Here is a 23,470-nt window from a genome sequence, read left to right on the forward strand (position 1 = left end):
GAGATAAAACAAATTAAATGTTGTATTATTAAATAATAATTATAATTAGGAGTTTTGTACTGTCAAAAGAAGTCTAAGGAATAAACAAAAGTACTGTACATTTTTAAGAGTCATCTTTAAGATTTCATTTGTTAATTACAGCAATTAATTATATGGGTTGTTTGTGAGGTTGCCTGCCCATCCCACAAGATCTGAAAGCTGGAGTTCCTCTGGCCCCATTTTATGAAACAATGCCATCTGATGGGACCCCTTCTCTCTCATGGCATTTCCCTCTCTAACAGCCAACTCCCTAAGTTCTGGATGGCTCTGACCCTGTTAGCCTTTCACAAGACCTTGGAAAATCTCTGGCATTGGGCCAGGGTGTTAGATGAACCTGTTTGTAATGGTTTGGTGAATGGTTGTGGCTGACCTTGGATGTATGATGTTCTTACTACTGTTTTTATATTTGTTTTAGTTACTTTTTGTTTATCTGTTTTAGTAACCTGACATCACAAATTGGGCAAATTGATTAAATAAATAACAGCCTAAATTCAAAACAAAACAAAACCTAACCCTGCTCTCTGAAAGCCCTACCAATTAAATTTTGTTGTTGTGGATTAAGCCTAGCCATCTTTGATTAATCTACTGTTTCAGTGGATTAATCTGCTGATTAAACTGATTAATGTCTGCAGATTATGTTTTTATATTTATGTATATAATTATCTATTACAGACTTACATATACAGTACACAAAGCTTTTGTTGGGTAGCATGCACATTCCTTTTATTTTATTTCTTCTTCTTGGTCTGTAATGCTGCTTTCTCTTCTACGCTAGTGACATTAGCAAAGGATACGTTGAGAAGGTGCTCTTAAAGACAAACTATGTGGAACAATTGAGATGTTTGAAAGTCTCTTTGTCATTTTAATCGTTTTAAAACAGTCCATAGCCGAAGAGGCATCAAATTAACATCTATCCCTGTGTAGTTTTCGTTATCCCCCAAAACAGAACTCTGAAACTGCAATTTGGCCAAAGTGAAGACACATATAACAATATGTTTAGCAAGCTGGTAATTGCAAGGATCAAACTGTAAAGGTGTCTGGATTAATGTATTGTTCTTGGTCATGGGAACAAGCTCATCATCAGCACAGATTTATAGATGAGATCCCCATGTTCTCTGTACAAATTAGAATAATATTGGTAAAATGTTTTTTGTATAGCCACGTTATCCATAAAAACAGTATCTCCCTCTTGTAATTTCAGTATCATTTTCTTTTCTCTTCCTCTTCGAAGTTTAAAAGCCAACCATTTCCCTGGTTTATTTTCAAATTCAAAATTTCTTTGTTTAACATAATTCAATTTTATTTCCATTTCTCTTAACATTAACAGGGATAGCCGTTGCTGTAAGATCTTAATTTGTTGAGAAATATTTGTATTCTCTGAGGAGTTCTTTAATTCTTCTTTTCTCTTTTCTCATCCAAAATATTTTGTATTTTCTCTTGCCTCTTCTTCTTAAGTTCAGAATTATGTTGTATCAGGTAACCTCTAATAAAAGCCCTGCTTGCATCTGTAAGGGTTCTTTGCTTTCCAAGGACTGGACATACCACAGCATAGCAAATCTGTACACAATGCTTTATTGCAGCACACACCTTCCCCAACTACAGACTATTGCTCTCCACTCATCTAGGACTTGCAAGGTGATGTTGCCATGTAAATATGTCTTTAATACTCAGTCCTTTAATACTCAGTTCAAGCAAAAGTCTGTAAGTCTGTAAAGTGGCATGTACTCTTTGCCTCCTTCCGAATGTTCTTACTGTAGTTGGGATGAGCTGCTACTTCAGTGTGCTTGTTCTAATTGCTACTGAGCTCCCAGCAAAGCTCCAAACTCCAGCCACCAGGATATGCTGCTCACCATAACTTGTGGTCCTGGCAGTTGAATAATAGTCCTCTTGCTTGCTTGTAATAGCTGCCAATCTTCAGATGTTGCCTCTGCTTCCCTGTCTGCATGCGGTTTGCTTATCACCTTTCCTTCTACACACACACCTCCCTCTCTACTCACTCTGCCTTGGTATTTGCTTTTCTAAGCTAAGAGCCTGCGTGGGGTGAGGCTGCCCCTGGACATCAGCATGTCCTTGAAAACACCAGGGTGTGACTCAGTTATCACAGGCAGCTGGAATGTCAGCTTGGATGCTTGTGAGTAAAGTTGTGCATGAATGTCTGAATGCATGAGGGAAGTGGGGGTGAGAAGCGTTTCTGCCTGCCTGCAGCTACTTTTCCAGACTTCACTCTCTCACAGCATCCCAGACCATTCTCAAGCCAGTACCTTAATTTAGATTATTTTTGAAAAATTCTTTGAATTTCTTTTTATAATCCTCAACTATTTCTTCTTTCTGTAACAATACATCATTTAGTCTCCATGTGAAAGAGCTAGATTTTCTCTTATAAACTAAAGTCACAGGATTATGGTCTGAAAAAGCCTTTGGTAAAATCTCTACTTTACAAATTTTGGTAGCCAAATCTCCTGAAGTTCAAATCATGTCTATTCTTGAAATGGATCTGTGATTTCATCCATCCATCCATCCATCCATCCATCCATCCATCCATCCATCCATCTATCTATCTATCTATCTATCTATCTATCTATCTATCTATCTATCTATCTATCTATCTATCTATCTATCCGCTTTCACCCCTATGGGTGGTATGTGTCTTCTTCAATCTCAGGTCCTCGATCAGAGGCCTTGGAGTTTGAGGGTTTTGTACTGTATCTTAGCTGTTCCTAGCACTGCACTCTTCTGGACAGAGAGTTCTGATGTAGTTCCTAGGATCTGTTGGAACCACTTTCCATAGGTCATGGAGAATTTATTTATTTATTTGCTGTTAAAGTATTATAGACAGAAAAAAAACCCTCAAAACAAATTGTGTCTGAATGTATTATGTATGTCTCTATCTCTCAATATGTACGTATATTTTTGTTGTTTGCCTGTTTAATTGCTTCCAACTCTTTGTGATTCAATGGATGTTACCTTGCCAAGATTACTGTGAAAGAGAGAGAGAGAGAGAGAGAATTAATGTGTTGGTCAGGGAGCATGCAAGAACAAATTATGTAATCTTTTATTCAAAGTTCATAAACTAAAATTAGTTCATAAACTAAAATCAGAATGTGCAATTTGAAAAAAGATTAGGCAATAATGGGCTTTACATAAAATAGTTACATAAGTCTTCACCTTCTTCATCACTCCTGAGAAGATCCACTCTGGGAATGCTACTGCCAGTCACTATTCCCCAGAGAAATCCATCTCTGTCCTTGTTTACTCAGGAAAAGGGAAGTGACAATCCATCTGACAGTAGAAGAGAAGGCTAGAAAAAAAAAAGTGTGTTAAATGAGCATTCCTTATTCATTAAGAATTCAAGCCGTTATTATGTACATCAAGGTTAAAACATTAGAAAGAAATTGAAAAGGCACAAAAGGGGAATGAAAAAAGAATGAGCAAAGAACAATGACTTCTGGAGAGGTTAATTTCAGCATCTGATCCTTCACCAGGGATCCCTCCCCCTTCCCTCCCCCCAATCCCCAGATTAAAAATTCCACAGCTCAAACCATAGCCTATGAAATAAATTTCTGTGTCTAAGTTTTACAATTCTATGGTTTGCTGTGTAGTTCTCTGAACTCTAAGTGCTGGGGGCTTCTTTTTTCACTTTGCTTTTTTCCCAGCCATAGAGGAGGGTAAAGGGAGAGGGAGGTAAAACTCAGCATGGAGATGGCTCTCCACTCAAGGAAAAGGTCACCAGAGTGATCCTCAGTGTTTTATTTGTCCAGCTCCAATTGTCCCTGCCCACTACAATTGACAGAACATGTTATTTTCCTTTAATTCTTTCAGTGTCTGACCCTCTTGGAATGCAATTGTCATTCATTGCTGACCCACTGGCTTTTTAGAAATTTCATGCCAAAGAGTAATCCAGTCTGATACAGCATGCCCATTACAAAAAGTTAAAAAAAACAACAACAAGCTGAAATAAGAATAAATACTGTATTTATCGGCATATAACACACACTTTTTTCCCTAAAATTTGGGGCTAAAATCCTAGCCGTGTGTTATATGCCGATATGTGTGTTATATGCCAATGTATAAGCCCCTGTATAAACCCCGCAGCTTCTCACCTCAAGCGGCAGGGCTGGGAGAGTGGAGTTTGAGTCAGGGCTGTAACTGGGGCTGCAACTACATGCTTCCCACCTCCTCCTCCGATTGATGGCACTTAAACCATGCCTCCTCTGTTTGAAGTCTTTAGTAACATCACCCGCGTGGTCTGGCACTCAGTGTGTCAGAGCAAAGTGCCAGTGCTTTGGTGTGATTCATTACTACATGCTGGACCGCGCGGGTGATGTCACTAAAGTACCGCGAGCTTCCCTCCTTTCTTTGCAGTGTTCCATCGTGTAGAAATGAGTCGGAGCAAAGCACCGGCCCTTCGCTCTGACACACTGAGTGCCGGACCGTGTGGGTGATGTTACTAAAGACTGAAAACAGAGGAAGCATACCCTAATAATAAATTACTGTACCCCCCCCCCCCAATCCACTTGGACCACCAGGACCAAGTCATTTATTTTAAATTTAAGGGGTTTTTTTTTTACTCAAACTTCCTTCTTAAAATTAAGGTGTGTTATACGCCTGTGCATGTTATATGCCAATAAATACGGTAATTTTTTTTAAAATGGTGAGTGAGATCCAGTAGATTTTTTTTTCCAAACTCCATATATTGTTTCCAACATACCTGCTCCTTTTGATGACCTTATCACTCAATTTATCCATGGAGCACAAAGTACAGTAGACTTTTGTTTCATTTCTCTTCTAAATTTATTTATTGGCAATTCAAGTGAATGAGTGGCTATCAAATGGTGTCAAAAGAAAATATTCAGTTTCTGCATCCATGGTCTGAAATATCCAGATGATGGACTGAGGGCACAATGGGGAGAAGATGTTGGTTAAGAGGGCTTTATACTTAATCCTGTAGAGGGTGGAAACACATACTCAAAAATCAGAGCCTGAGATAAATTTGTGTGTACAGTAGAAAGTGAGTTTGTTGCTGAAATATGATTCTTAAGCTATTCCAAGAAAAACTGAGAGAACTTTGGCGGATAAGTTTTATGGCCTTCATGGTCTACACAGTAATGCTCAGAGTATGGGAAATAAACAAGATGAGCTTGAAATCTCAGTACAAGAAGGCAAATATGATTTAATAAATATTGTGGGGGACTAGTGGCATGACTCCTATTGCTGGAACATAAGATACCATTTGTCCAAAAGGAAGAGAAACAATTGAAAGGGAAAATGAGTGAGAGGGGACTTTAATTAACAGTTTTCTCCTTCAGGGATAGAGGAAGACACAGGAAGATGAATTAACTGAGGAAATAGAAGTAGCAGGAACATGGAGGAAAATAACTATGCACTTAGTTCAGAGATTAACATACATTGTCAAAATAAATTACTGTTTTTAAATGTAATCCAATATTTTCTATGTTTAATTTCTAATTACAGATACACTGAGCACCAGGTGTACAATGTTGGTAATTCTTTTGTCCACCTATAGATACTATATTTCTGTACCAATTATTGTTTTTTTCTTTTTTCCTTTTGCTTCTCTGTTCACTCTTTTTTTTTCTTTTAAAATTATATACATAATTTTATATATAATTAAACTCCAATATATATATAAATAAAGTGGGGTTTAATTGGCTCACCTTTGGGGGGGTGCCTCTGACTTGACTTCTGGCGACTACCTGGACAAGTCCCTGCAGTTTTCTTGGCAAGGTTTTTCAGAAGTGGTTTGCCATTGCCTCTTGCCTAGGGCTCAGAGAGAGTGACTGGGCCAAGGTTACCCAGCCAGGTTTCATGTCTAAGGTGGGACTAGAACTGCCAGTCACCTGGTTTTTAGCCTAGTGTCTTAACCGCTACACCAAACTGGCTCACTAATTGGCTCATACTAATGATAAATATCAACCCTGATTGCTCATTGGAAAGATCGATAATGAAGCTCAAGCTCAGATACTTTGGTCACCTAATGCGAAGAGAGATCTCTTTGGAGAAGACCCTGATGCTGGGAAAGATTGAAGGCAAAAGGAGAAGAGGACGGCAGAGGATGAGATGGTTAGATAGCATCACTGAAGCAATGACCATGAAACTGAGCAAACTCAGGGAGGCAGTGAAGGACCGGAAGGCCTGGCGCAATATGGTTCATGGGGTCACAAAGAGTCGGACACGACTTAACGACTAAACAACAACAAAAAATGATAAATAGGATCCCATGGCAGGAAATATTATATGGAAGAAGAGTTTAGGATGGGTGAGAATTCCTAAGGGAAGTGATATAAAAAGCACAATTCCAAACAATTCAAATGAGGAGGAAAAAAATGGTGGACAGCAGAAGAAGCCAACATACCTCCCACAAAAGTATAGTGAATATCTGAATGCAAAAAGAGAGACAGAGAGACGTATAATAGAAAATGGAAGGGGGCAGTCAGAAAGAAGAATATAACAGGTACATAGTACCTTCACATATGGTATAGCTGATGTGAAGAAAGGGAAAGCTCAGAATGAGGTGAGGTTAACAAAAAATGCTAAGAAAAAAGGCTTTGTTGCTTTGAATCATTTAATTCCTTCCAACACTTCATGACTCAGTGAATGATATTTTGCCAGGATTGTCTGTCATTAACTTTGATTTCCTGTAAGCCCACGCTAGTGTTATCAGTAATGGCATCCAGCCATCTTGTTTTCTCTTGGCCTTTTTTTCAACAACCTTCAAATTTTCCAAACTTCTCCAATAATTTTTGCATTCCCATTATGAGTCCAAAAAATATAGGCTTTAGTTTTGTTATTAGTGCTTCCATTCTAATTTTCCTTCATCTAGTACTGATTTGTTCTTCTTGCAGTCCAAAATATTCTCAACAATTTTACTCAGCATCACAATTCAAAGACAAACATTTTTATTCATTCACAGCCAAAGATTACAAGTAGGAAAACAATGCAAATTTTTGTTGTCAGTGTGATGTCTCTGCAATTTAATATTTTGACTAGATTTGTCATTGCCTTTCTCCCAAGTAGCAGTCATCTCTTTATTTCATTGCTATAGTCACCATCCCTTTGAGTTTTTGAGCCTAGGAAGATAAAGACTGTTATTACTTCAATTTTTTCTCCACTTATTTACATTGGATACTCACTGCCTGCTGACATAATCTTAGGATTTTTTGGCACTCTCTTCTCCTCAACAAGACATGCCATATGTCCTCCACATTTCCAGCCATCCAAGTGGTATAATCAGCATATCCGAGGTTCCCCCAGCAATTTTGATTCTGATTTCTACTTCTTCCAGTCCAGTCCAGTATTTTTCATGCCACATTCTTCATAAAAATTAATTCAATAAGGTGACAATATACAACCTTGGTGCACTCCTTTTTCAATTTTTTCACTTCTCCATATTATATCCTACAAGCAACTATTGGTTTCAATTATAATACAAATTCTTCAATAGACAGATGAAGTGGTCCTGTATACCCATAATTTTAAGGGATGTCACAATTTGTTATAATCTATTCAATCATGCTTGTCTAATCAATTAAACAAAAACAGACATACACATGTACACACATACTCACATATGTATTGTAAAGCTTAATGACTAAGTTTGATTAAGGACTAACCAATATACAATGGGTACATACCACCCTTTAAAAACACTTTGTAGTAGCTATATAAGCCTACAAATCTTTTGGTTTACCCACAGAGAATTCAAATAGTAGTTACTGAAAAATTCTCTTTTATAAGAGCAGAACCAAAATAAAAGACTTCTGCTCTTCCTAAATGAAATATTTGAGACATGACAAGCAGCAAAATAACTCAAAGCACTACCTGACAATGTAAACAAATGCCTGTTCTTGTCTCTGTTTTCAGTCTGAACTCTTGGCCCATGCTAGCTATGTGATATACCCTATTGCCCCTTGCAAGAGGTTTCCAGTGAAGAAGAGGAAGGTTGAAAGGGCAGTCTTGTACTTTCCAATATTTAAGACATTTATTCACAGACATTTACTTTCAGAGACAGTGGTTCATGCCATGAATCCATTATGCAGCACAAAAGACACTGTTGTGCAAGAAAGATGGGAGTCAATGATAAAAGATTTAGTAATCGTTCTTCCATCCATGCAGTGCAACACTCATCTCCTTCCATACACATCTTCCACACCGTTTCCCAAGTTCTAAGGTTACATATAAAAGAGTCAGAGAAATGTTTTGTTGGGGGAAAAAAATATCCTGTAAAATATGTCAAGTGCCATGATTATTCAGTGGCTTGCAAAATATAATGAACACTTTTTTTTTTTTTTAAATCCAGGATGAAGTCAGATAACAACTTCAGTGCTAGATGTTACCTAGTTGGGTAATGAAATGTCTGCAGGCAAACAACCAAGCTCAGAGAATCCCAAGGACTCCACAGTTCAACCCTGAGCTACATATATTCTCTTCTGTTGGTACTTTGACATTATCATAAAAAGCCATTTCCTCTTCCTTTTCATTTTTTTTTGAATGAAAAATAATTGATAGAAATTCCTTTCTAGATATTTGTTATTTTCACTGAAAAGTTACATCTACAAAAATTCAGCTCAGTCCTAATAAGAAACACACAAGGAATAGCACTCTTTACATATTGCTGTACCCCACTACCTGCTTTCTCTTATATATTGTTCCTGAATGTACATTTTTGTGTAATAATTAACATGTTGGACTAGAATGAGACAGCCCAAATTCAAGTCTATCCTCAACCATGGAAGCTCACTGGAAGTCTGGCCCGAAGTCATTCTTTCTTAGCCCAGTCTACCTGAAAGACTAGTTGTGGGGATAATATGAATGAACTACCCTATATAAGCCACCTTGGGAAAAAGGTGTGATGTCAATTTGATAAGTAAATAAAAATAAAATGTTATTGATTTGTTATGGCTATTAAGTGGTTGAAAAGAATCCCCAAACTCATGCTTCGCATGCTTTCCCAGTCTTGTTCTTTCCAACCCAACAAAATGTTGGAAATTATGTAAAGGAAGTTGGGTCTAACACTTAAACAGAAGAAACAATGGCAAAAGAAAGACTGAATTTGAAAATGGGCTGGATCAAGACAAGCCTGCACAGAGAGGGGGAAAAAAAATCAGAAAATTTTCCCCAGTGCATTGCTATGGATGAGGCAGTCCTCCATTCCAAGCCCCCTTCTGCTTCTTTCCTGGTTACATGAGCCAGAGTCAAAGATACACCGCCTGCTCTGTGCTTCCCAGAACAATGCTTACGTAGAGACTTGGCAGGTTGTAAAGGAATTTGAAAGAATTCCAAAGCCATGTTCTGCATGCCTTTCCTATAAGTAAAATAGTAAAATAATTTACTTTTATCTGTTAGCAGCCTCTTTTTTCTCTTAACTCACCAAGCTCTTTCAGCTTTCTGTTCTGCCTTTGTTATAAGAAAGGACCTAGAAAACCCTTTATTTATTTACTTCTACCACAGTAATAAAACTATCAGTTTGTTGCAGTGATGATGAATTTCATAAATTGCATGCATTTCTTTGTTATATAGGTATGACTATCAGATTAATACTTAAAGCACAAGACTTTCTAATACTCATATGACTTGCCCACAATAAGTCTTCAGCTGGAAGCATAAAAAGTCATGGATTAGCTTATTAGTACTGAGTGTTCAAAGTTACCCTCAACCAACTTTCCTTATTTGTGTCTTCTGGAAATACTTATTTATATTATTAATTATTCATAAAATTTCTAACCTGATTTTCAACAGCTTTAAAAGCCTTTACAATGAATTAAAATAATGTAGAATAAGAACAATTTTTACAAGAAAAGTCCTCTATATTATTCAGCACATACCTTTCAAACCATAAAACAGCTAGAATGTGTAACACAGGACTTATATGATAACATCAGATCTGTTGGAACTGCAACACTTACAGCTGAAGGTCACAATGTCTGGAAGTCTGGACGTTGCGGCTGGGAGTTGCAGTCCCAGCACACCTGAAAGGCAACAGGTTGGGGAAGGCTTCCTTAACAGCCCTTCCACCCCCACCCCCCAGTCAGTCTGAGTTCCTGAAAACCACATGGACATTATTTGGCACCATTTTCAGAAGTGGTTTGCCAGAGTCACCCAGCTGGTTTCATGTCTAAAGCAGGACTAGAACTCACAATCTTCTGATTTCTAGCCTAGCACCTTTAACTACTACACCAAAGTGCCTTAGATGTACTTAACCTCTCTCTCTCTCTCTCTCCTCCCCGCCCCCCCCCCCGTCATATGAAAAGGGCATGTAACATTTACTAGAAGTCCAAATATTGTTGCCCCAAATGGTTTGTCAGCCTGAACACAAAGAACTGATAACTACATGGATCTTAGCTATTTATACCATTGCTTGACTCTTTAGGACTTTCTGCTTGGCATGCAAATATTTGTTCACAGGGTTACAAAACTTGAAGCTCTGGAACTCTTCTTTGTGGCCCCAAAGTCTCTTCTGACCACTATTGCCAAAAACTGACAGTAAAGCTTTCTGAGACTGTAGCATACGGCATGATTTCTTTTTCTTTTTTGGGCCTTTGAGTCAGTTTTTGACTCCTGGTGATCGCCTGGACAAGTTCCTGCAGTTTTCTCGGCAAGTTTTTATGGAAGTGGTTTGCCTTTGCCTCCTTCCTAGGCTGAGAAAGGGTGACTGGCCCAAGGTCACCCGGCTGGCTTTGTGCCTAAGGCAGGGGTAGCACTTACGGTCTCCTGGTTTCTAGCCTGGTGGTTTAACCATTACACCAAACCGGCACTCTATAAAATTGGTTTAATATAGTTTAAAAAGCAAATAGATCTCCAAACCCGGGAAAATTTGAAAATTTTAGTTCTGCCAACATTGGTGGCAAGACCTCATGTATGTTGTGCCATTGACCCATGCAATATGGCCTTTAGTATTGAGTGTTCAAAGTTACCCTCAACCAACTTTCCTTACTTCTTCCCCACCAAAAAGTTGCCCACGTGATCTATGAGGTGAGCATTCTTCCTTCTTTAGAAAAGAAAAAAAGAAAAGAAAGAACAAAAACAACCTGTTAACTAAGTAGGCAGACTACTAACAGAACAGAAGCAAAAGGCACAAATAACCCTGATGAGACATACTCATTTTTAGAGACCTCTGAGTGGATGAGTCCCCATTTGAAATATCACCCTTTAACATCAATTCATTGGGTGGTGTTAAATGTTCCATTTGTTATTCTTGCTCCAGCTCTTCCATCTGCAACATAAGGATAAAAATACTGACATATTATCCAAGGCAGTTGTAACAGCTGTTGAATAATATATGTGCAGTGTTTTGAACATTGGAAATGTGCTCTAGAAATGCTATGTATTATTAAGACAACTAACGTTCATTCCTGGTTCATCTTGCTACCATTTATTGTATAATTTGGTCCTGAAAGTTCATTTATGTCTGCTGGCCATGAAACTAATTTCCAGGAACATGCTAGCATTGCATTAATCTATGTGCTGGCCTTCCTCCTCTTCTACCATTTAGTGACACATTACTCATATGTCTGAATCCCTGGACTGTTTCTCCATCCTGGGACTGTTTCTCTTTGTCCATCTTTTTTTTTATTGTAAATTCTCAGGGATGGAGGGCATTTTTCTATTCTCATGTTTAGGTGCTATACAAGCGATTATCAAGAGCAAAATAAAGATTAAGAAGTGCTAAAGTAAATGGGCTTCTTTTCAGAAATCATGGATTTGGGTATCTGGAATGTTTAATCTCTTGTCACAGGGAAAATAAATAGATTTTTATAACAGGCATTCCAATAAACTGAAATTCTGGACAGTGCCTGTTTTGGTGCTTTACTCTCTTCTTGTGAAGGAATCCACAACATAAGAGATTTGTAATTGGCTTTTTAATGAATGCTTCATTAAAGATGCATCTCTGGGATTGTGTGTCTGTGTGAGAGAGAATTACTTGCTAAATCTTCTCCTGGAAATGTATGCTACAAACACTAAAGAGATTCTCTGAAAAATCTATCCTTTTTGTTGCTGGCATTAGAGATGGATTCTATTCATCCTAAATTAATCTCATATTCCTCTCCACTCCCAGGCACAAACATTTATAGCTACATTTCACCCTCCCATGCTCTAAAGACAATTTGAAATAGAATTGCAGGTTTTAATTTGTTTTATGTTGGCCAACCTTGAAAGAACGTTCTTACTTATTTCTATAGAAGGTTGTTCTAATTCTCTCTCTCTCTCTCTCTCTCTCTCTCTCTCTCTCTCTCTCTCTCAATAGTTTTTCAATACACTATTAGAATTTTTCAATACGGTGACCTGAGCAATGATTAGTAAATTAGGTTCATTATAACAGAAAATAAATATATTTACAGGAAATACATTATAGGTATAGGCAAACCTAGTACCAGCTAGCTACATTCAACCTGGAGGAGACTCAAAAACCATGTCCTCTATGAGTGAATGCCTGGGAACAAAAGAAGAAGGAATTGAGGTGAGATTAACAGTCTCTTAGACAAAGAGCAGCAGAATGCAGATAAAGACAGGGCACAGAGTAAATCCGTAATTCCTTATATACTCCCACTGTGCTTTGTAGTCAGTAGCACATACATACATATTTTGTGAACAAACAGGCTGCATTCACAGAGAAACTAATGGGAAAGTTGACTATACATGGATTCTGAAAGCACAAAAGAAGGAGGAAATGTATAATCATTAGTGTGCCTATTTACTGACTGGTTAGTTTACACATGAAGCAAATTTATAGTTTGTTTTAACCATGATTTCTTTAACAATCTATATGGTGGATGGATTCACACATAATGCTAGGCTACAAACTATGGTTTAGAAACCATATAGGTTGGGTTCATGCAACATGCCAAGCCAAAACCAAACAATAATAGGTATCTGAAAGTTTTTTGAGCTGACAAACATAACTGGAATTTTGAAAGCCCAGTGTGAGCCCTCTCACAGAATAGTTGCCATGGCTGGTGTGGGCAATAAAAATACTTCTTTATCAGAAAGCAAACTAATAAGGTTGCTCCCTATCAACCCCTCCAGCTGTCAAGGGTGGTCTCTATTATATCCCCAATCCTGTGTTTGTTTTCTTCTAGGCAGGTGGGCAAGTTTACAAAGTATTGGGCAGCAGCCATTCACCATTTTTATTTTCCAAGAATGTGTTTGGAGTCTAAGTCAGTCCCTGACGAAATAAAGATGATGTTTGAAGCTAATGTTTTAATTTACAACCCTTTATTTGTATTAAAAAGAATCTAAAAGAAAAAAGAGGAGAGGAGAGGAGAGGAGAGGAGAGGAGAGGAGAGGAGAGGAGAGGAGAGGAGAGGAGAGGAGAGGAGAATCAGGTGGGGGCAAATAAGTTTGTGTCTACACTTATGCTGCAATTATATTGCAGTCTTGAGTTCTTTCTTTTCTTTAAAGTACTTTTGTTGTTAGTAATTTTTTTTGCAATAGGCTTTGTGAGTCTTTTCCATTGTTCCTTGCTAAAAGAGGTACTATCATTCTTATATGTTGGATAAATTTTCTTTCATCAGAATTGTTATGTCTATATGGACTGGCCCCAGAATTGGGCCAAAGTATATATATAATTCAATCATACTGATTAGACTAGTCTAGTCTGGCCATGGCTCCTGGTCTCCTGTAGCCTCTGAACACCCTCTGTGACTTCAACTATGACAGCACCATTGCCAAGAACTGGTAGGATAATTTTCCATCATTTCAGGTGAGAAACACAAAATCAGTAGTGTATGCCCATAAAATAGGCCTAAGTTGGTTGAAATACACATATAATGCCCTCTTCAATCATCCCTAAAAATATTTTTAAAAAGAAGAGAATATCCTATTTCTGCTCATATGGCCCTGCCAATTATGCACCATTGGCCCATGCATTGTTGTCCATAGATAGCTGAATAGGTAAGTACCCACCCCCTCAAAAAAAAAGGCCCATCAGAATCAGATATATCTGACCATTGTAATTCATTTCATTGAATCAAAATTGGTGCTTTTGTTTTGTCCCTGAAGTTGAAGATTGTCTGAGAGCAGGCTAGATGGTTACTCTTCAGAAACTATTCCTGCAGGCTTTTGATTCATATTAATGAAACAAGTGAGGGAGGGAGGGAGGGAGGGAGGGAGGGAGGGAGGGAGGGAGGAAACTTATTTGTGTGAGTGTTTGACCCATCATGCTTTTAAATAGAATCAGAATATTGATTGGTTAGATACAAATGGCCCTTTGAAATTCTCCATCCAATTTGTTGTCAGAGAAATTGGGTGGAAAACTTCTGATTTTTCTCCAAGAGAAATAGAAATTCCCCAACAATTTTTGAAGGGCTGGGCTCCCCCCTTAATATTCACAATCGCATTATTGATGAAAAGCCCACCCTGAGGAATTCCCTCCCAATTTCTTCCCTTGAGATTTAATTGAAACAAGAGAAGCCAGGAAGGCTGAAGACCACGAGAAAGGGGATTGAACGGCGGAAGACAGGACATCTCTGGCTGCCTTCGAAAATGTGCATTCTGTGTATAAGAATACCACTCTTATTTGAAATAATTACTAAAGCAAATTCTCTTTCATCAAATTAAGTCAGAATTAGTAGAAGAAAATGCAGGCATGTTTCACTGTCCAGACTCATTTAGAGATAACAGTGAAATGTATGCTTCTGTTTAATGCCTTCATGTATCCTCTCCATATTTTACAGCAGTGTTGTCCAAACTTGGCCACTTTAAGATGAGTGGACTTCAACTCCCAGAATTCTGGGAGTTGAAATCCACTCATCTTAAAGTGGCCAAGTTTGGACAACACTGTTTTACAGTAACTATTCTGAAAATCAAGACTGTGTCTCTGCTCTTTTTCCTCTTTGGCCCCCTACCAGAGACCTGGGGTATTAAAAAAGAAAATAGTCTTGTGAATGACTGGGAGACAGAGTAGATTTTTAGCAAAGGGCTGAAGGCAAGTTCTTTGAGGTGTAGGGTACTTTGAAAGAGAAGAGGAAATTAAGAACTACCTTGCCTGCTGATTAATGCTCAGTTCCTCCTGCGACACATATGTTCAGTACATATGTCTACATTACACTCCAGCATTCTTCTTTTCCCTTTTTTCACACACATACTAACAGAAAAGGTTGAAAAGATCAGCTAAAGTTTTGTTTTGCCTAATAATAAATTATGCTACCAAAAAAAAAAAAAGAGTTTTCCCACTAATTCTATTTCATAACCTCTAGATGGAGCTTATGTATGGAGACTGCTGTGTAATACATATTATATGCCTTCCTGTTCAAATTTGAAAAACAAGGGTGCTGTCAATCTAATGGCTCTACTCTGTGACATATTTCACTGCTTTGCAAACTATATTTCCATGAATGCTAATGTGACCATTGATTTTACAGTGCTTGCAATTTGTTTTGGAAATCAAATTGATCCTATCCTTGAGTTATGCCTACTGGGTGGGATGGAATTGTGCTACTCCAGTAGAATAAATGTAGGAATAAGTGTAATATCACCCTAATATTGGCAGGATATTATATCAGCTAGATCTTTACTTCAGCATTAGGCCTGGAATAGCAGCTGCTTGGTGCGATATATGATAGGCAATTATTGCTTTTTATTCCACAACATATGGGCTTGGTGAAGCATTATTCTGATGGACCTTATTCAGTTCAATGCAGAATATTGTTGTGTTTTCCTCTATAAACAGAATATGGCAAAAGTGCAGCTTTGTTTTGGGTTTTCCGTGGATAAGCCCAGACATTTTTGAGATACACGAATTGTACGTGCCTAGCTACATGATCATGAACTGGTAATAAATGATCAGTGAAAGAATATATAGAACCATGTTGTGTTTCAGTGAATGTAGAACTTTGAAAAAAAATGTGGGTATTTATATATACTTTAAAAATTGAGTGAGCATAGGCTAGTAAGCTGACTCATCTTACTAGCCTATACATCCAACCTGGAAATAAGGAGGAATTTCCTGACAGTGAGAACTATTAAGCAGTGGAACAGCTTGCCTCCTGGAGTTGTGAGTGCTCCATCGCTGGAGGTTTTCAAGAAAAGATTGGACAACCATTTGTCCAAGATGGTATGAGGACTCCTGCCTTGGGCAGGGGCTTGGTCTAGAAGATCTCCAACGTCCCTTCTAACCTTATGATTCTATGATTCATCTGTTTGTGGAAAGTCCATGTGGTTTAACAGTGTGATTTCCCTTGTGTTCCCTAGCTCTAGAATTCACTTTTTCAGTATGTCTAGTACAAAATGAACTTTTCTTTTTCCTTTCCTTTCCTTTCCTTTCCTTTCCTTTCCTTTCCTTTCCTTTCCTTTCCTTTCCTTTCCTTTCCTTTCCTTTCCTTTCCTTTCCTTTCCTTTCCTTCCCTTCCCTTCCCTTCCCTTCCCTTCCCTTCCCTTCCCTTCCCTTCCCTTCCCTTCCCTTCCCTCCTTCCATTTGCAACTTCTCTGACTCTGAGCCAAGATTCACTGCCTTGGAAATCTCATGACCCTCCAGTCTACAAGTCTAGGACTTATGGTGGAAAAATGATTTGTCAAAAGTTAAACTTCTTGGAGTCTGAATTGGGCCCACAGTTGTCTCAAGTTCTTTGAAGAGAGACAATGGAGATGGTAGGAGGTTAAACAGAAGGCACATTTCTGATCTTCTGAAGGCTTCAGGCTGGATAATTATCTCTTTAATTCACTTTGCTTAATGATGAAATTCTGCTTGGTTAACTCTGCTTGGAAATATCTTAGAATAAGAAGTGCACCCTGCTGAAATGACAATTACCTTTTCTGGAAAGTTCTGCAGAACATTCTCCAAGTTCTGAGTGATGTTGATCCTTTTTCTTTGGGCCTATTATCTATACTGGACTCCCTGGAATCTGAGTAATTTCTAGAATATGGCCTGGACAAGAGTGTTCCATACAAGCAGTCTATAGCCCTTGTCTTAGAGAAAGATTTGGTTGATTTAAAGCACTGTGCTACTCAGATAATAACTTTATAATTATTTTATCTCCTAACAAGAGAGGAGAAGCCATGTTTGGCAGTTCACAGATATGTGGTATGTGCTGAGTTATGGTGAATGAGTTCAGTTGCTGTAAGATTTCCTACTTTTTGTAGACTTCATATAGAGTGAAGGAAGAAAGTCAGGTTCATAATCTCTCCATCTATATTTTAGCTCCAAATAAGAGAATAAGAAAAGCCAAGTTAGATAAGGCCAAGGGCCAGTCTGTGTTACATGACAGCATGTACCATCATAGACTAGTGATAATGTATCAGGGTATAGCATTAACAGCCCAACTCATGCACACAGACCTAAGTACACCAAATTGTCCTTTGTCGAAACAAGACTTTTTATTCTGTCGAACAAGTTTTAGAAGGATATTGCCTTCTCTAAGACAGTGTTGTACATGGGCATCACATCAATCATTGGGTAGACTGCTAAACTTTGAATACTGCCAAGAAAATGAACTATATGCTCCAAGGCAAGTTGTAGGAGACTAAAATAGATGACACATGCTATTATTACTCTGAAAAAATGAGAACAAATGTGCTGGTCAGGGAGCACATGAAAACAAATTATGTAATCATTTATCTGAAGTTGAGAGACAATTCACAGACTAGAATGAGAAATGTGCAACTTGAAAAAAGATTAGGCAGTAATGGCCTTTCCATAATAGGAAGGAGAGATTTTCATGTAGTAGCTGAGCGTGGTTGTGTAATTAACCAGATACCTTTCTCATTCTTGAACAATTGGAACAATGAAAACAACAAGTAGCTTCATTCTGATAGCGAGATTGTCTGGAATTTTCTCCAAGTTTTCTTCCCCTGGATTTCACTTGTGTGCTTGAGAATTACTTTGGTATTTCTCTTGATGGTTGCTTTGAGCTAGCTTATTGTTGGAGGAGGTTGAGATTACTACTACTGTGCTGTTACTTTTTCAGATATAATGATTGGTTTGTGAAAACAAAAACAAAGTTACACCATCATCAATAATTACCTTAATTCTTTATTACAACAAAAATCTGAATGGAGAAAAGTATATGAGTGATAGCGAAAACAGAAGATTACAAAATGGCTCTTCTTATGGTATATAGTCTGGCCTTGCTGAAATTAGTGATTCTTGTTCTTTTTAAAGGCATATCCTAAGTATGAACCCTTGAATAACCCTGTCCCTACAAGAGGAGCTCTAAACTCTCTCCATGACCCTTCACCCTCTCCACCACCCCTGGGAAATATCCACCTTGGGAATGCTGCTGCCAGCCACTTTTCCCCAGAGAAATCCGTCTCTGACCTTGTTTACTCAGGAAGAGGGAAGTGGCAATCCATCTGACAGTAGATGAGAAGACTAGAAGAAAAAAATGTGTTTTAAATGAGCATCCCTTATTCATTAAGAATTCAAGCCTTTATTATGTACATCAAGGTCAAAAAACTAAAAAGAAATTGAAAAGGTACAAAAGGAGAATGAAAAAAGAGTGAGGAAAGAACAATGACTTCTGCAGACCTTGATTTCAGCATCTGATCCTTCACCAGGGATCTCTTTCCCCTCACTTCCCCCAATACATTAACAATTCCACAGCTCAAAACATAGTCTATAAAATAAATTTCTATATCTAGCTTTTACTGGTCCCTAGTTTGCTGTATGGTTGATCTCTATGGGTTGGGGGCTTCTTTTCTTACCTACCTTTCAGCCAGCCATGAAGGAGAGATGATTCCCAAGGGAGAAGCAAAGAGAAAATGGAGATTGCCCTCCAGTTAAGGAAAAGTTCATCTGATTGATCCTCAGTGTTGGGATTGGTTAAAAAGGCTTTAAGATTAATCCTGGCGTAGGTAGAAATGCATACTCTAAAGTCAGGAACTCAGATAAATGTCTTTGTACAGTAAATAGTAGGTCTGTTGCTGAAATGTGGCTCTTAAATTATTCCACGAAAAATCTAAAAGAACATTGGTTCATGGCTTTCATTGTCTAACAATAATGCTCAGTGTATGGGAAATAAACAAGATAAGTTTGAACTCTCAGTACAATGAGGCAAACTTGTTTTAATACTTATAGTGGAGAATGAGTAGGATGGCTCCTGTTGCTGGAATATAGGATACCATTTCTTCAAAAAGAATAGAAGCAACTGAAAGGGAGGATGAACTGCACTGTATATGAAATATATCCATTCTTGCTCAGAAATCAGAATTAATGAACTTGGGAATGCCTTGGAGAACATGTGTGTTAAAGCATGTGGAAGAACAAAGGAAAGAAATATTGTTGATGTTGTTGCCCACTATCCCCTCCAAAACAAAGATGTGGGTGATTATTTAAAAGCAAATTACAGATCTTTCAAACAGGCATGAGATCATAGCAATGGGAGATTTTAATTACTCCAACACCTGTTGGGAGACAAATTCTGCCAGTTGTGAACCTTACAGGAAATTCTGACTTGTTCAGCTGACAAGTTTCTTCCGTCAGTGGGTGGATGAAAACACAGGAACATGATTTACCTGAGGAAGTGGAAGTAGCAGGAACATGGGGGAGATGACTATATAATGCCAGAGTTCTTGAATTAAAAGGTAATTAAAACTGAAGACCGTCAAACATGTATCTTTGACTTCAAAAAGTAGATTTTAATCAACTCACAGTGATGATTGAGACGATCTCATGGTAGGAGACACATTATGGAAAAAGAGCTCAGAAGAATTACTAGAGAGTCATGTTGCCTTTTTTTGCTTTTTGCCTTTTGTGGTATTTTTGCTTGCTTCTTCTTTAATGAAATCTGTCCAGAGTTCTTCAGGAACACTATCAAATCAAATCTGTTACATTTATTATTTATCTTCACCACATAATTGTATGGAATATTACTAATGTCATGTCTTGCCCATCATGGGTGATCCTTCTGTGAATTTCCCTTTCCAACAAAATACCTCACTGGAAGTGCTTTGCCCCTTTACCGCTACAAGGTAATAATCCACAAAGGAGTGGCTTCTTTATGAATGTTCAAAATAAAAGGAAAAGAATCAATAAACCATCCACTCAGTTAAGAAGGAAATTGCTAACAAATCCCAAAGAAAAGGCAGAATTTTCTTTTAGTCTTCTCTGATAAGAAGGTATATGTTCCACCAGGGAATTTTAAAGGGGCATGACTGAAATTTGAGAGGGATAGAAACATGGTCAGGAACTCTCCTTTACCCTGCACAAGTTTAAAACCAAAACCAGATGATTTGCATCCTGGGGCACTGTTGGAACTGATGGTGTGGCTGAAGATATTATCTCTGAGAAATCCTAGAGAAAAGGTGAAGTGTGAAATGACTGGAGGAGAGAAATTAAAAAAAATAAAAAGGGGGAAAGGAAGACCCAGAAATTACAGCCTAGTCAGTCTGACATTGATACCTGAAAATATTCTAGAGCAGATCACAAAGAGATTGATTGTGTCTTGGAAATAAAGTGCTAATTAGCATAAATTTATCAAGAGTAAATCTTGCTGGATAAATTTTACCTCATTTTAAAAATCAGATTACTTAATAGATTGTGGGAATTCTAAAGAGATAGTATATCTTGATCTAAGCAAAGCACTTGACAAACTATCCCACAACATGCTGATTGGCAGGCTAGTTAAGCTGGGTGGCCTGACAAGCTAGTGGATACATAGCTGATTCAGAAATCATACTCAAAGAGTGCTCATAAATGGTTCATTCTCTTACAACAGAAAAAAAAAGTGTTAGTTTTCATTTACACTCTTGGATTGTACAATCTCGGATCGTGGAACAGCTTCACTCCTGAAATATCAACAACCCTTACTCTATTGGCCTTTTGCAAGGCCTTGAAGACCTGGCTCTTTTCTTAACTGTTGGGGGTGGAACTTTAGTTTGGTTGCTCTGGCATGGATGCATAAGTCTAATGGTTTGTATTTTTATTGAGCCTCAGTGTGGTTTTAGTTGGTTTTGGTTTTAATGCAATTCTTTGTTTTTGTTCATTGAATAGAGTTTCTTGGATAGATGGGCAGCCATGTAAATTGGATAAATAAATAATCTATGTTTGCTCTTTTCTTATGAAGTGTCACTCTGTCAGTGCAACGGAAACAGTGGTTATTATCACTTTGTGCAGTCAAAGTTTAATGTGTTGTTTAAAAACTGTTTTCTTTATGTAAGATCATTTGTTTTGTCCTTTTTCTTTTCTTTCCCTTTTTCTGTTTTTCCCTTTTTTGTACCTTAAAAAACCCCTGCCTGTCTCCGTCTGTCTGTCTCTCTTTCTCTATCAGTGGTTCCACATATGACTAGAGAGAGGCACTGTGTGGAGCACAAGTAGGATCAATCCTCGGTCCTGTATTTTTGCATATTTTTTATTAATATTTGGATGAACAGGTAGAGGGAATGCTTATCAAATTTCTACTGATAGAAAATTGGGTAGGATAGCTGATACCTTAGATGACAAAAATCAATTTCAAAATGAACTTGATAATTTGGAGAAATAGGCTGAAAATAACAGAATAAGATTTAAGAGAGAGAAGTGCAAAGTTTTTTATTTAGAAAATAAAATCCAATAGGATGGGGAATTCCTGGCTTGGTAATAATACTTTTAAAAATTACCAGTTTGCAATTAAAACCCCAAATGCATAATTTCATATTTGAAATGTTGGATTTGGAATTCATAAAGATGATTATGTGCCATCAAGTCAGTGCCATCCCTTGAAAATCTCATAGATACATTGTCTCCAGGAGCGTCTGTCCCCATCCTGGTCCTTCAGAACTTCCAATGGTGCAACCACCGCTGCTGCCCAGTATAGGTCCCTGCTTGCTTTAGCTGGGCAGCTGGAATGACGTTCATGCCTTGGGTGACTCTGCTGTGAGTACGTACTCTTGGAATCCATTCCCAGCCTTCTTTGCTTATCCCTCCCTGGAACACCCCCAGCCATGATGAGGCAGAACAGTAGCACATGTTGGGTGGGGGATTTGGAATTAAAGCAGTAAAATATGAATATTTGCAAATATCTCCATTAACCACAAGTCTAATAATGATGTTTAGCTGGAAGCAAGGTACCAGAAATAGGGACATCCAAGTGGTGGAGTCAAGGAAGTGATTCTGAGCTACAGTCCCTTGAGGATGCAAAAATCCCATTGTGACAACTAATACACACACACACACACACACACACACACACACACTCTTCTTTGGGTAATTTGTATATTCTAGATTAGTTATTCTATCTAGAAACAGGTATCAGTAACCAACTTCAAACAAGAGCTATCAAAGATAGAACACCCTAGACTTCTGCAAGATACCACGCATGAATTTTCTCTTCTAGGAAACCATGCTTCCTTATGGTTTGCTATGTGCTTATTTATTCCTGCAATATTTAATCTGGCTTGTAGCAAATAGTTCTCAAAGCAACATGTAATAAATGTTTACCGAAAGTGGCTTGATTTCTATTTTCTTCAGTCATACACTGGAGATGTATGTATGCTATAGCAAGTAAGTAATGTTACCATTTAACTGAATGCCTTATGTCAGTCTTGCCCAACTTGGCCCTGCCATACATGTTAAGATCAAAATTTCAACTTCCAAAATTCCCATGCAGTGTTTTATTTTGCATTATTATTATTGGATTTTTGTAAACATTTTATAATGCCTTGAGATAGGAACGAGGGAAAGAAACCAAAAAGAACTTGTGGCAAGTTCCCCCCCCCCCCCCTTTAACTGAATATATAAGAAATTGGAACAAAGGGATGTGTCCACCTAAGACAGTGTTGTCCAAACTTGGCCATTTTAAGATGAGTGGACTGGGGAATTCTGGGAGCTGAAGTCCACTCATCTTAAAATGGCCAAGTTTGAACAACACTGACCTAAGAACAAGGCATTTCAGTGCTTAGCTTTTAAACAGTTACCTTTGAACTGTGTCTTCAACCTACAGCTTTATGCTGGATTAGGGGAGCCACTGTTTTTTGTTTTTTTTTGAGTTTTGCCTGACAGGTACATCATCATCAACAACAACACCTTATTGCTGCAACATTACAAATTGTGGAAGTTCCTCTCCTTATTGGAAATTCAGAGGATGCAGATGAGTCAAAGTTTTGTTTGGCTCATATTTTGAGTAGAAAATGTTTTTAACTGTATCATTAAAAAAAAGAACAGCAAAGAATGAAAATTAAAAACAGCATAGTTAAAAAGTATAGCATAGTTAAAAAGTATAGCATAGTTAACAGCATAGTTAAAAAGTAACTAGTTAACAGCATAGTTAAAAGTAAAAAGTTAACAGCATAGTTAAAAAGTAAACAACCTTTCCCCAAAGTATTCAATACTGGCTTTTTTAATGTGCACTTTGGAAGTTGATGTACTTACATATTTCTACAGCTTTATATCTACAGCTATGTTTTGGGAAATTAAACTACTTGGTTGACAGGAAACATCTTGGACTAGTAGTAAAAAAATAATAAAGTTAATAATCTTTCTGCAAATGCTTCAGTGGAGTTGAGC

The sequence above is a fragment of the Python bivittatus genome, unplaced genomic scaffold (assembly GCF_059951505.1).
Source record: "Python bivittatus isolate LINGU-HERP-01145 unplaced genomic scaffold, Pbiv_v1 ctg000700_np1212, whole genome shotgun sequence".
Classification (NCBI taxonomy): domain Eukaryota; kingdom Metazoa; phylum Chordata; class Lepidosauria; order Squamata; family Pythonidae; genus Python; species Python bivittatus.